This window comes from Coregonus lavaretus (assembly GCF_964263955.1).
Source record: "Coregonus lavaretus genome assembly, chromosome: 25".
Lineage (NCBI taxonomy): Eukaryota > Metazoa > Chordata > Actinopteri > Salmoniformes > Salmonidae > Coregonus > Coregonus lavaretus.
Genome location: NC_140012.1, coordinates 46,041,450 through 46,054,072, shown reverse-complemented (window position 1 = coordinate 46,054,072; position 12,623 = coordinate 46,041,450). Strand labels below are relative to the sequence as shown.

Here is a 12,623-nt window from a genome sequence, read left to right as displayed (position 1 = left end):
AATCTATTGAACTGGGATACACTATTTAATCTATTGAACTGGGATACACTATTTAATCTATTGAACTGGGATACAATATTTAATCTATTGAACTAGGCTACACTATTTAATCTATTGAACTGGGATACAATATTTAATCTATTGAACTGGGATACAATATTTAATCTATTGAACTGGGATACAATATTTTATCTATTGAACTGGGATACAATATTTAATCTATTGAACTAGGCTACACTATTTAATCTATTGAACTGGGATACAATATTTAATCTATTGAACTGGGATACAATATTTAATCTATTGAACTGGGATACACTATTTAATCTGTTGAACTAGGCTACACTATTTAATGTATTGAACTAGGCTACACTATTTAATGTATTGAACTGGGATACAATATTTAATCTATTGAACTGGGATACAATATTTAATCTATTGAACTAGGCTACACTATTTAATGTATTGAACTAGGCTACACTATTTAATGTATTGAACTGGGATACAATATTTAATCTATTGAACTGGGATACAATATTTTATCTATTGAACTGGGATACAATATTTAATCTATTGAACTGGGATACAATATTTAATCTATTGAACTGGGATACACTATTTAATCTATTGAACTGGGATACAATATTTAATCTATTGAACTGGGATACAATATTTAATCTATTGAACTGGGATACACTATTTAATCTGTTGAACTAGGCTACACTATTTAATGTATTGAACTGGGATACAATATTTAATCTATTGAACTGGGATACAATATTTAATCTATTGAACTGGGATACACTATTTAATCTGTTGAACTAGGCTACACTATTTAATGTATTGAACTGGGATACAATATTTAATCTATTGAACTGGGATACAATATTTAATCTATTGAACTGGGGTACAATATTTAATCTATTGAACTGGGATACAATATTTAATCTATTGAACTGGGATACACTATTTAATCTATTGAACTGGGATACACTATTTAATCTATTGAACTGGGATACACTATTTAATCTATTGAACTGGGATACAATATTTAATCTATTGAACTGGGATACAATATTTAATCTATTGAACTGGGATACACTATTTAATCTATTGAACTGGGATACAATATTTAATCTATTGAACTGGGCTACACTAATCCATTTCCTACTATCATGACCATCTTCAACATCAAATGGTATACAATGAAAAAAACTGATCCAAGACCTTACAGCTGAAATTGGTTATCCTACAATATCAAAGGATCTTGCTATTTGAAATTGAGAAATGTGAAGTAATTTAGGAAAATCTAACAGGTATAGGGCATACACACGTTAACCTGACCAGTTTTAGTGATTTAGGCCTAGAGAAGAGTCATATCAGAAATCATATATGAGGATTAACAATTTTTTATATAGTTTCCTTAACTACTTTCTTCACAGTACCATTTCAAATAAAATCAAATCAAATGTTATTGGTCACATGCGCCGAATACAACAGGTGCAGACATTACAGTGAAATGCTTACTTACAGCCCTTAACCAACAGTGCATTTATTTTTAACAAAAAAAGTAAAAATAAAACAACAACAAAAAAAGTGTTGACAAAAAAAAGAGCAGAAGTAAAATAAAGTGACAGTAGGGAGGCTATATATACAGGGGGGTACCGTTGCAGAGTCAATGTGCGGGGGCACCGGCTAGTTGAGGTAGTTAAGGTAATATGTACATGTGGGTAGAGTTAAAGTGACTATGCATAAATACTTAACAGAGTAGCAGAGTATCACATTCCCAGTTGGTCAGAAGTTTACATACACTCAACTAGTATTTGGTAGCATTGCCTTTAAATTATTTAACTTGGGTCAAACATTTTGGGTAGCCTTCCACAAGCTTCCCACAATAAGTTGGGTGAATTTTGGCCCATTCCTCCTGACAGAGCTGGTGTAACAGAGTCAGGTTTGTAGGCCTCCTTGCTCGCACATGCTTTTACGGTTCTGCCCACACATTTTCTATAGGATTGGGGTCAGGGCTTTGTGATGGCCACTCCAATACCTTGACTTTGTTGTCCTTAAGCCATTTTGCCACAACTTTCAAATCAAAATCAAATCAAATTAAATTTTATTGGTCACATGCGCCGAATACAACAGGTGCAGACATCACAGTGAAATGCTTACTGACAGCCCTTAACCAACAGTGCATTTATTTTAAACAAAAAAAGTAAAAATAAAACAACAACAAAAAAAGTGTTGAGAAAAAAAAGAGCAGAAGTAAAATAAAGTGACAGTAGGGAGGCTATATATACAGGGGGGTACCGTTGCAGAGTCAATGTGCGGGGGCACCGGCTAGTTGAGGTAGTTAAGGTAATATGTACATGTGGGTAGAGTTAAAGTGACTATGCATAAATACTTAACAGAGTAGCAGAGTATCACATTCCCAGTTGGTCAGAAGTTTACATACACTCAACTAGTATTTGGTAGCATTGCCTTTAAATTATTTAACTTGGGTCAAACATTTTGGGTAGCCTTCCACAAGCTTCCCACAATAAGTTGGGTGAATTTTGGCCCATTCCTCCTGACAGAGCTGGTGTAACAGAGTCAGGTTTGTAGGCCTCCTTGCTCGCACATGCTTTTACGGTTCTGCCCACACATTTTCTATAGGATTGGGGTCAGGGCTTTGTGATGGCCACTCCAATACCTTGACTTTGTTGTCCTTAAGCCATTTTGCCACAACTTTCAAATCAAAATCAAATCAAATTAAATTTTATTGGTCACATGCGCCGAATACAACAGGTGCAGACATCACAGTGAAATGCTTACTGACAGCCCTTAACCAACAGTGCATTTATTTTAAACAAAAAAAGTAAAAATAAAACAACAACAAAAAAAGTGTTGAGAAAAAAAAGAGCAGAAGTAAAATAAAGTGACAGTCATACAGGGGGGTACCGTTGCAGAGTCAATGTGCGGGGTCACCGGCTAGTTGAGGTAGTTGAGGTAATATGTACATGTGGGTAGAGTTAAAGTGACTATGCATAAATACTTAACAGAGTAGCAGCAGCGTAAAAAGGATGGGGTGGGGGGGCAGTGCAAATAGTCCGGGTAGCCATGATTAGCTGTTCAGGAGTCTTATGGCTTGGGGGTAGAAGCTGTTGAGAAGTCTTTTGGACCTAGACTTGGCACTCCGGTACCGCTTGCCGTGCGGTAGCAGAGAGAACAGTCTATAACTAGGGTGGCTGAAGTCTTTGACAATTTTGAGGGCCTTCCTCTGACACCGCCTGGTATAGAGGTCCTGGATGGCAGGAAGCTTTGCCCCAGTGATGTACTGGGCCGTACGCACTACCCTCTGTAGTGCCTTGCGGTCGGAGGCCAAGCAGTTGCCATACCAGGCGGTGATGCAACCAGTCAGGATGCTCTCGATGGTGCAGCTGTAGAATTTTTTGAGGATCTGAGGACCCATGCCAAATCTTTTTAGTCTCCTGAGGGGGAATAGGCTTTGTCGTGCCCTCTTCACGACTGTCTTGGTGTGTTTGGACCATGATAGTTCGTTGGTGATGTGGACACCAAGGAACTTGAAGCTCTCAACCTGTTCCACTACAGCCCCGTCGATGAGAATGGGGGCGTGCTCAGTCCTCTTTTTTTTCCTGTAGTCCACAATCATCTCCTTTGTCTTGGTCACGTTGAGGGAGAGGTTGTTGTCCTGGCACCACACGGCCAGATCTCTGACCTCCTCCCTATAGGCTGTCTCATCGTTGTCGGTGATCAGGCCTACCACTGTTGTGTCGTCGGCAAACTTAATGATGGTGTTGGAGTCGTGCCTGGCCATGCAGTCATGGGTGAACAGAGAGTACAGGAGGGGACTGAGCACGCACCCCTGAGGGGCCCCCATGTTGAGGATCAGTGTGGCAGATGTGTTGTTACCTACCCTTACCACCTGGGGGCGGCCCGTCAGGAAGTCCAGGATCCAGTTGCAGAGGGAGGTGTTTAGTCCCAGGATCCTTAGCTTAGTGATGAGCTTAGAGGGCACTATGGTGTTGAATGCTGAGCTGTAGTCAATGAATAGCATTCTCACGTAGGTGTTCCTCTTGTCCAGGTGGGAAAGGGCAGTGTGGAGTGTGATAGAGATTGCATCATCTGTGGATCTGTTGGGGCAGTATGCAAATTGGAGTGGGTCTAGGGTTTCTGGGATAATGCTGTTGATGTGAGCCATGACCAGCCTTTCAAAGCACTTCATGGCTACGGGTCGGTAGTCATTTAGGCAGGTTATCTTAGAGTCCTTGGGCACGGGGACTATGGTGTTCCATCAACTGACCTGTGTTGAAGACATGTACGTCTATCTGTCAGTGTCTGTTAGTCCTCCTCAGTCCCCGCACACACATTAACCACAGTTCAATGTGCTGATGAGGCCCTAGACAGTCATACTAGTACTTTAGAAAGTGTATAACAGTAACCTACCTGTGTTGAAGATGTGTACATCTATCTGTCTCAGCGTCTCGTAGTCCTCTCCAGAGCAGTACCCTCCGAAGGAGAACACCTTGTGTCCCACGGAGACAGCAGCATGGTTCACCCTCCGCGGCCCTCCTTCCAGGTGGTTCGTCCAGCGCAACATCCCACACTAACAGATGGCGCGATGCGGCGTTCCGCTAGCAACTCAACGCTCCAATAGCACCAGCTCCTCACCTATGGGGCGGCAGGTAGCTTAGTGGTTAAGAGCGTTGTACTAGTAACCGAAAGGTCGCTGGTTCTAATCCCCAAGCCGACTAGGTGAAAAATCTGTCGATGTGCCCTTGAGCAAGGCACTTAACCCTAATTGCTCCTGTAAGTCGCTCTGGATAAGAGCGTCTGCTAAATGACCAATTTAGTTATTTTTTATTTTCCTCCGCTCCTGTCGCCCCGTACTAGTCCATTACCCTCTCTTCTGCTGGCAACCCATACACCCTCAAACAGATACTACCTACCCAGACCTGGGGGAAGAAAGAAATTAGAAGAGAGGTCAGAGTAGTAGGAGAGATCAGAGAGACAGAGAGAGGTCAGAGTAGTAGGAGAGATCAGAGAGACAGAGAGAGGTCAGAGTAGTAGGAGAGATCAGAGAGACAGAGAGAGGTCAGAGTAGTAGGAGAGATCAGAGAGACAGAGACAGGTCAGAGTAGTAGGAGAGATCAGAGAGACAGAGAGAGGTCAGAGTAGTAGGAGAGATCAGAGAGACAGAGAGAGGTCAGAGTAGTAGGAGAGATCAGAGAGACAGAGACAGGTCAGAGTAGTAGGAGAGATCAGAGAGACAGAGAGAGGTCAGAGTAGTAGGAGAGATCAGAGAGACAGAGAGAGGTCAGAGTAGTAGGAGAGATCAGAGAGACAGAGAGAGGTCAGAGTAGTAGGAGAGATCAGAGAGACAGAGAGAGGTCAGAGTAGTAGGAGAGATCAGAGAGACAGAGAGAGGTCAGAGTAGTAGGAGAGATCAGAGAGACAGAGACAGGTCAGAGTAGTAGGAGAGATCAGAGAGACAGAGAGAGGTCAGAGTAGTAGGAGAGATCAGAGAGACAGAGAGAGGTCAGAGTAGTAGGAGAGATCAGAGAGACAGAGAGAGGTCAGAGTAGTAGGAGAGATCAGAGAGACAGAGAGAGGTCAGAGTAGTAGGAGAGATCAGAGAGACAGAGAGAGGTCAGAGTAGTAGGAGAGATCAGAGAGACAGAGACAGGTCAGAGTAGTAGGAGAGATCAGAGAGACAGAGAGAGGTCAGAGTAGTAGGAGAGATCAGAGAGACAGGTCAGAGTAGTAGGAGAGATCAGAGAGACAGGTCAGAGTAGTAGGAGAGATCAGAGAGACAGAGAGAGGTCAGAGTAGTAGGAGAGATCAGAGAGACAGAGAGAGGTCAGAATAGTAGGAGAGATCAGAGAGACAGGTCAGAGTAGTAGGAGAGATCAGAGAGACAGAGACAGGTCAGAGTAGTAGGAGAGATCAGAGAGACAGAGAGAGGTCAGAGTAGTAGGAGAGATCAGAGAGACAGAGAGAGGTCAGAGTAGTAGGAGAGATCAGAGAGACAGAGAGAGGTCAGAGTAGTAGGAGAGATCAGAGAGACAGAGAGAGGTCAGAGTAGTAGGAGAGATCAGAGAGACAGAGAGAGGTCAGAGTAGTAGGAGAGATCAGAGAGACAGAGACAGGTCAGAGTAGTAGGAGAGATCAGAGAGACAGAGAGAGGTCAGAGTAGTAGGAGAGATCAGAGAGACAGGTCAGAGTAGTAGGAGAGATCAGAGAGACAGGTCAGAGTAGTAGGAGAGATCAGAGAGACAGAGAGAGGTCAGAGTAGTAGGAGAGATCAGAGAGACAGAGAGAGGTCAGAATAGTAGGAGAGATCAGAGAGACAGGTCAGAGTAGTAGGAGAGATCAGAGAGACAGAGACAGGTCAGAGTAGTAGGAGAGATCAGAGAGACAGAGAGAGGTCAGAGTAGTAGGAGAGATCAGAGAGACAGAGAGAGGTCAGAGTAGTAGGAGAGATCAGAGAGACAGAGACAGGTCAGAGTAGTAGGAGAGATCAGAGAGACAGAGAGAGGTCAGAGTAGTAGGAGAGATCAGAGAGACAGAGCGAGGTCAGAGTAGTAGGAGAGATCAGAGAGACAGAGAGAGAGGTAAGAGTAGTAGGAGAGATCAGAGAGACAGAGAGAGGTCAGAATAGTAGGAGAGATCAGAGAGACAAAGAGAGAGGTAAGAGTAGTAGGAGAGATCAGAGAGACAGAGAGAGGTCAGAATAGTAGGAGAGATCAGAGAGACAGAGAGAGGTCAGAGTAGTAGGAGAGATCAGAGAGACAGAGACAGGTCAGAGTAGTAGGAGAGATCAGAGAGACAGAGAGAGGTCAGAGTAGAAGGAGAGATCAGAGAGACAGGTCAGAATAGTAGGAGATATCAGAGAGAGAAGGGTCAGAGTAGTAGGAGAGATCAGAAAGAGAGGTCAGAGCAATAGGAGAGATCAGAGAGACAGGTCATAGTAGAAGGAGATATTAGAGAGAGAGGTCAGAGAGACAGAGACAGGTCAGAGTAGTAGGAGAGATCAGAGAGAGGTCAGAGTAGTAGGAGAGATCAGAGAGACAGGTCAGAGTAGTAGAAGAGATCAGAGAGACAGGTCAGAGTAGAAGGAGAGATCAGAGAGAGAGGTCAGAGTAGAAGGAGAGATCAGAGAGAGAGAGACATGTCAGAGTAGTAGGAGAGATCAGAGAGACAGAGAGAGGTCAGAGTAGTAGGAGAGATCAGAGAGACAGGTCAGAGTAGTAGGAGAGATCAGAGAGACAGAGACAGGTCAGAGTAGTAGGAGAGATCAGAGAGACAGAGAGAGGTCAGAGTAGTAGGAGAGATCAGAGAGACAGAGAGAGGTCAGAATAGTAGGAGAGATCAGAGACAGAGAGAGAGGTAAGAGTAGTAGGAGAGATCAGAGAGACAGAGACAGGTCAGAATAGTAGGAGAGATCAGAGAGACAGAGAGAGGTCAGAGTAGTAGGAGAGATCAGAGAGACAGAGACAGGTCAGAGTAGTAGGAGAGATCAGAGAGACAGAGAGAGGTCAGAGTAGAAGGAGAGATCAGAGAGACAGGTCAGAATAGTAGGAGATATCAGAGAGAGAAGGGTCAGAGTAGTAGGAGAGATCAGAAAGAGAGGTCAGAGCAATAGGAGAGATCAGAGAGACAGGTCATAGTAGAAGGAGATATCAGAGAGAGAGGTCAGAGAGACAGAGACAGGTCAGAGTAGTAGGAGAGATCAGAGAGAGGTCAGAGTAGTAGGAGAGATCAGAGAGACAGGTCAGAGTAGTAGAAGAGATCAGAGAGACAGGTCAGAGTAGAAGGAGAGATCAGAGAGAGAGGTCAGAGTAGAAGGAGAGATCAGAGAGAGAGAGACATGTCAGAGTAGTAGGAGAGATCAGAGAGACAGAGAGAGGTCAGAGTAGTAGGAGAGATCAGAGAGACAGGTCAGAGTAGTAGGAGAGATCAGAGAGACAGAGACAGGTCAGAGTAGTAGGAGAGATCAGAGAGACAGAGAGAGGTCAGAGTAGTAGGAGAGATCAGAGAGACAGAGAGAGGTCAGAGTAGTAGGAGAGATCAGAGAGACAGAGAGAGAGGTCAGAGTAGTAGGAGAGATCAGAGAGACAGAGACAGGTCAGAGTAGTAGGAGAGATCAGAGAGACAGAGAGAGGTCAGAGTAGTAGGAGAGATCAGAGAGAGAGGTCTGAGTAGTAGGAGAGATCAGAGAGACAGAGAGAGGTCAGAGTAGTAGGAGAGATCAGAGAGACAGAGAGAGGTCAGAGTAGTAGGAGAGATCAGAGAGACAGAGAGAGAGGTAAGAGTAGTAGGAGAGATCAGAGAGACAGAGAGAGGTCAGAATAGTAGGAGAGATCAGAGAGACAGAGAGAGGTCAGAGTAGTAGGAGAGATCAGAGAGACAGAGACAGGTCAGAGTAGTAGGAGAGATCAGAGAGACAGAGAGAGGTCAGAGTAGTAGGAGAGATCAGAGAGAGAGTTCAGAGTAGTAGGAGAGACAGAGGGACAGAGAGAGAGGTCAGAGTAGTAGGAGAGATCAGAGAGAGAGGTCAGAGTAGAAGGAGAGATCAGAGAGACAGGTCAGAATAGTAGGAGATATCAGAGAGAGAAGGGTCAGAGTAGTAGGAGAGATCAGAGAGACAGAGAAAGAGGTAAGAGTAGTAGGAGAGATCAGAGAGACAGAGAGAGGTCAGAGTAGTAGGAGAGATCAGAGACACAGAGAGAGGTCAGAGTAGTAGGAGAGATCAGAGAGACAGAGACAGGTCAGAGTAGTAGGAGAGATCAGAGAGACAGAGACAGGTCAGAGTAGTAGGAGAGATCAGAGAGACAGAGAGAGGTCAGAGTAGAAGGAGAGATCAGAGACAGGTCAGAATAGTAGGAGATATCAGAGAGAGAAGGGTCAGAGTAGTAGGAGAGATCAGAAAGAGAGGTCAGAGCAATAGGAGAGATCAGAGAGACAGGTCATAGTAGAAGGAGATATCAGAGAGAGAGGTCAGAGAGACAGAGACAGGTCAGAGTAGTAGGAGAGATCAGAGAGAGGTCAGAGTAGTAGGAGAGATCAGAGAGACAGGTCAGAGTAGTAGAAGAGATCAGAGAGACAGGTCAGAGTAGAAGGAGAGATCAGAGAGAGAGGTCAGAGTAGAAGGAGAGATCAGAGAGAGAGAGACATGTCAGAGTAGTAGGAGAGATCAGAGAGACAGAGACAGGTCAGAGTAGTAGGAGAGATCAGAGAGACAGGTCAGAGTAGTAGGAGAGATCAGAGAGACAGAGAGAGGTCAGAGTAGTAGGAGAGATCAGAGAGACAGAGAGAGGTCAGAGTAGTAGGAGAGATCAGAGAGACAGAGAGAGGTCAGAGTAGTAGGAGAGATAAGAGAGACAGAGACAGGTCAGAGTAGTAGGAGAGATCAGAGAGACAGAGAGAGGTCAGAGTAGTAGGAGAGATCAGAGAGAGAGGTCAGAGGGTAGGAGAGATCAGAGAGACAGAGAGAGGTCAGAGTAGTAGGAGAGATCAGAGAGACAGAGAGAGGTCAGAGTAGTAGGAGAGATCAGAGAGACAGAGAGAGGTCAGAATAGTAGGAGAGATCAGAGAGACAGAGAGAGGTCAGAGTAGTAGGAGAGATCAGAGAGACAGAGACAGGTCAGAGTAGTAGGAGAGATCAGAGAGACAGAGAGAGGTCAGAGTAGTAGGAGAGATCAGAGAGAGAGTTCAGAGTAGTAGGAGAGACAGAGAGAGAGGTCAGAGTAGTAGGAGAGATCAGAGAGACAGAGAGAGGTCAGAGTAGTAGGAGAGATCAGAGAGACAGAGAGAGAGGTCAGAGTAGTAGGAGAGATCAGAGAGAGAGGTCAGAGTAGAAGGAGAGATCAGAGAGACAGGTCAGAATAGTAGGAGATATCAGAGAGAGAAGGGTCAGAGTAGTAGGAGAGATCAGAAAGAGAGGTCAGAGCAATAGGAGAGATCAGAGAGACAGGTCAAAGTAGAAGGAGATATCAGAGAGAGAGGTCAGAGAGACAGAGACAGGTCAGAGTAGTAGGAGAGATCAGAGAGACAGAGAGAGGTCAGAGTAGTAGGAGAGATCAGAGAGACAGGTCAGAGTAGTAGAAGAGATCAGAGAGACAGGTCAGAGTAGAAGGAGAGATCAGAGAGAGAGGTCAGAGTAGAAGGAGAGATCAGAGAGACAGAGAGAGGTCAGAGTAGTAGGAGAGATCAGAGAGACAGAGACAGGTCAGAGTAGTAGGAGAGATCAGAGAGAGAGGTCAGAGAGACAGAGACAGGTCAGAGTAGTAGGAGAGATCAGAGAGACAGAGAGAGGTAAGAGTAGTAGGAGAGATCAGAGAGACAGAGAGAGGTCAGAGTAGTAGGAGAGATCAGAGACACAGAGAGAGGTCAGAGTAGTAGGAGAGATCAGAGAGACAGAGAGAGAGGTAAGAGTAGTAGGAGAGATCAGAGAGACAGAGAGAGGTCAGAATAGTAGGAGAGATCAGAGAGACAGAGAGAGGTCAGAGTAGTAGGAGAGATCAGAGAGACAGAGACAGGTCAGAGTAGTAGGAGAGATCAGAGAGACAGAGAGAGGTCAGAGTAGAAGGAGAGATCAGAGACAGGTCAGAATAGTAGGAGATATCAGAGAGAGAAGGGTCAGAGTAGTAGGAGAGATCAGAAAGAGAGGTCAGAGCAATAGGAGAGATCAGAGAGACAGGTCATAGTAGAAGGAGATATCAGAGAGAGAGGTCAGAGAGACAGAGACAGGTCAGAGTAGTAGGAGAGATCAGAGAGACAGGTCAGAGTAGTAGGAGAGATCAGAGAGACAGGTCAGAGTAGTAGGAGAGATCAGAGAGACAGAGAGAGGTCAGAGTAGTAGGAGAGATCAGAGAGACAGAGAGAGGTCAGAATAGTAGGAGAGATCAGAGAGACAGGTCAGAGTAGTAGGAGAGATCAGAGAGACAGAGACAGGTCAGAGTAGTAGGAGAGATCAGAGAGACAGAGAGAGGTCAGAGTAGTAGGAGAGATCAGAGAGACAGAGAGAGGTCAGAGTAGTAGGAGAGATCAGAGAGACAGAGAGAGGTCAGAGTAGTAGGAGAGATCAGAGAGACAGAGAGAGGTCAGAGTAGTAGGAGAGATCAGAGAGACAGAGACAGGTCAGAGTAGTAGGAGAGATCAGAGAGACAGAGAGAGGTCAGAGTAGTAGGAGAGATCAGAGAGACAGGTCAGAGTAGTAGGAGAGATCAGAGAGACAGGTCAGAGTAGTAGGAGAGATCAGAGAGACAGAGAGAGGTCAGAGTAGTAGGAGAGATCAGAGAGACAGAGAGAGGTCAGAATAGTAGGAGAGATCAGAGAGACAGGTCAGAGTAGTAGGAGAGATCAGAGAGACAGAGACAGGTCAGAGTAGTAGGAGAGATCAGAGAGACAGAGAGAGGTCAGAGTAGTAGGAGAGATCAGAGAGACAGAGAGAGGTCAGAGTAGTAGGAGAGATCAGAGAGACAGAGACAGGTCAGAGTAGTAGGAGAGATCAGAGAGACAGAGAGAGGTCAGAGTAGTAGGAGAGATCAGAGAGACAGAGCGAGGTCAGAGTAGTAGGAGAGATCAGAGAGACAGAGAGAGAGGTAAGAGTAGTAGGAGAGATCAGAGAGACAGAGAGAGGTCAGAATAGTAGGAGAGATCAGAGAGACAAAGAGAGAGGTAAGAGTAGTAGGAGAGATCAGAGAGACAGAGAGAGGTCAGAATAGTAGGAGAGATCAGAGAGACAGAGAGAGGTCAGAGTAGTAGGAGAGATCAGAGAGACAGAGACAGGTCAGAGTAGTAGGAGAGATCAGAGAGACAGAGAGAGGTCAGAGTAGAAGGAGAGATCAGAGAGACAGGTCAGAATAGTAGGAGATATCAGAGAGAGAAGGGTCAGAGTAGTAGGAGAGATCAGAAAGAGAGGTCAGAGCAATAGGAGAGATCAGAGAGACAGGTCATAGTAGAAGGAGATATTAGAGAGAGAGGTCAGAGAGACAGAGACAGGTCAGAGTAGTAGGAGAGATCAGAGAGAGGTCAGAGTAGTAGGAGAGATCAGAGAGACAGGTCAGAGTAGTAGAAGAGATCAGAGAGACAGGTCAGAGTAGAAGGAGAGATCAGAGAGAGAGGTCAGAGTAGAAGGAGAGATCAGAGAGAGAGAGACATGTCAGAGTAGTAGGAGAGATCAGAGAGACAGAGAGAGGTCAGAGTAGTAGGAGAGATCAGAGAGACAGGTCAGAGTAGTAGGAGAGATCAGAGAGACAGAGACAGGTCAGAGTAGTAGGAGAGATCAGAGAGACAGAGAGAGGTCAGAGTAGTAGGAGAGATCAGAGAGACAGAGAGAGGTCAGAATAGTAGGAGAGATCAGAGACAGAGAGAGAGGTAAGAGTAGTAGGAGAGATCAGAGAGACAGAGACAGGTCAGAATAGTAGGAGAGATCAGAGAGACAGAGAGAGGTCAGAGTAGTAGGAGAGATCAGAGAGACAGAGACAGGTCAGAGTAGTAGGAGAGATCAGAGAGACAGAGAGAGGTCAGAGTAGAAGGAGAGATCAGAGAGACAGGTCAGAATAGTAGGAGATATCAGAGAGAGAAGGGTCAGAGTAGTAGGAGAGATCAGAAAGAGAGGT

The 12,623-nt window shown here is 45.1% G+C and overlaps 1 pseudogene across 1 annotated transcript in view; it reads right to left on the bottom strand.

Annotated features, from left to right (window-relative positions):
• Nucleotides 1-12,623, bottom strand: part of LOC311100397 (kelch domain-containing protein 3-like) — a 388,555-nt pseudogene that overhangs the window by 358,214 nt on the left and 17,718 nt on the right. The window contains exon 2 of the transcript XR_014615747.1: nucleotides 4,444-4,668. The product of XR_014615747.1 is annotated as a kelch domain-containing protein 3-like (transcript). The remainder of the gene's footprint in view (nucleotides 1-4,443; nucleotides 4,669-12,623) is intronic.